The 2,035-nt window shown below is 42.1% G+C and overlaps 1 pseudogene; it reads left to right on the forward strand.

Annotated features, from left to right (window-relative positions):
* The first annotated feature begins 593 nt into the window (after nt 1–593).
* LOC129552034 (small ribosomal subunit protein eS24 pseudogene) lies at nt 594–931 on the forward strand (annotated as a pseudogene).
* The last annotated feature ends 1,104 nt before the right edge of the window (nt 932–2,035 follow it).

A 2,035-nucleotide genomic window follows, 5' to 3' on the forward strand; every position in this document is an offset into this window, starting at 1 on the left:
GCTGCTTTCTTTGGTTCAAAAAAAGGCACGATCTATTATAATAAAAATGATCATCATATGTGCTCTTATTCTATTATTTCAAGCAAATCCTGCTCAAAGCTTGGCTCTTCCTCACTGTAGGTAGTAAATTCCTTGCCACTCATCCGTGTGCACAATAGTTCACATACGCATAGTAAGTGAGAACTGCTACCCTGAAGTGAACTGACGAACACAATCAGAACATTTCAGTTTTCCTTGTTTTGGTTTCAAGAAGATATTTTTAGTAACAGTATGTATTTGAAAGTATAATTTCGTTGGCCCTCTTGAGTCCTTTTCATTGTACTCATGTCACATTTTATCAGTTGACTAAATACAGGTTTCCCAATATTTTTTAGTGGTAATTTCCACACACACCCCATTAAAGGAAAAGATGCAAATTCCTCAAAAAGTATGAAGACTAGGATTCCTGTTTACTTTTTTTTTTTCATTCAACGACTATCTGTTGAATATTTGATACATGCCAAGTATAGTTCTAGGAGCTGGAGCTATAACAGTAAGGAAAACTGATCAAAAACAAAAATCTCTGACTCCACTCTTTTCCTCCCTGGCTGCTTGAAGATCAGCTGCCATCATGAAAGACACAGTAACTATCCGGACCAGGAAGTTCATGACCAACCGACTGCTTCAGCGGAAACAAATGGTCATCGATGTTCTTCACCCTGGAAAGGCAACACTAACTAAAACAGAAATTCGGGAAAAACTGGCCAAAATGTACAAGACCACACAAGATGTCATCTTTGTATTTGGATTCAGAACCCATTTTGGTGGTGGCAAGACAACTGGCTTTGGCATGATTTACCATTCCTTGGATTATGCAAAGAAGAATGAGCCCAAACACAGGCTTTCAAGACATGGCCTGTATGAGAAGAAAAAAACCTCAAGAAGACAGTGAAAGAAACGCAAGAACAGAATGCAGAAAGTCAGGGGGACCGCAAAGGCCAATGTTGGTGCTGGCAAAAAGTGAGCTGGAGGCTGGAAAACAGAAGGAGTAAAGATTCTGCAGTGACTGTATCTGTGGTGATTGTTCAGATATTTCATGAAAGAGAAAATAAACTAAGACGTTTCAGGACAGTTCAGTCATTCAGTCGTGTCCGACTCTTTGTGACCCCATGGACTGCAGCACTCCAGGCCTCCCTGTCCATCACCAACTCCCGGAGTTCACTCAAACTCACACCCATTGAGTCGGTGATGCCATCCAGCCATCTCATCCTCTGTCGTCCCCGTCTCCTCCCACCCCCAATCCCTCCCAGCATCAGAGTCTTTTCCAGTGAGTCAACTCGTCGCATGAGGTGGCCAAAGTATTGGAGTTTCAGCTGTAGCATCAGTCCTTCCAACGAACACCCAGGACTAATCTCCTTTAGAATGGACCGGTTGGATCTCCTTGTAGTCCAAGGGACTCTCAAGAGGCTTCTCCAGCACCACAGTTCAAAAGCATCAATTCTTCAGCGATCAGCTTTCTCAAGCTTACATTTCAGTAATTAAGTATTTGTTATCTATATATCTTTTATACAAAGCTCTATATATAACTCATCAAAAATCCCATCAGCTTTCCTTTCAAAATATATCCAGAGTCTGACCACTTTGCATGACCTCCATAGCTAATTTCTCTTCTCATCATCCTGAGTATTTTTGGCTGTTTTCCTTGCTTTCAACTTCCATCTCCCTCTATCCCCTCATCACCACTCACAAACACACAGTTTATTCTCTACATAGGAACCAATGTCACCTTTTAAAACCAAAGTCAAATTCATTGCTCTGTTGCTCAAAGCCCTCCCAGAGAAGAGCCAAAACTGTGCATTGGTTCACAAAGTCTTGCAGAATCTGGCCTCCTAATACCTCTCTGACCTGATTTATCAATCTCTCCTTTGCTCATTTGCTTCAGTGATGGTGGCCTCCTTGCCTTTAACTCACAGGATATCTTTGTGCCTCAGGGCCTTTGCACATGTTACTACCGCTGCCTGGAATACTCTTCTCCAAATACCCACAGGACCCACTC

The sequence above is a fragment of the Moschus berezovskii genome, chromosome 3 (genome assembly GCF_049115385.1).
Source record: "Moschus berezovskii isolate FMDL1 chromosome 3, NW_MosBer_1.0, whole genome shotgun sequence".
In the NCBI taxonomy this organism is placed as follows: Eukaryota; Metazoa; Chordata; class Mammalia; order Artiodactyla; family Moschidae; genus Moschus; species Moschus berezovskii.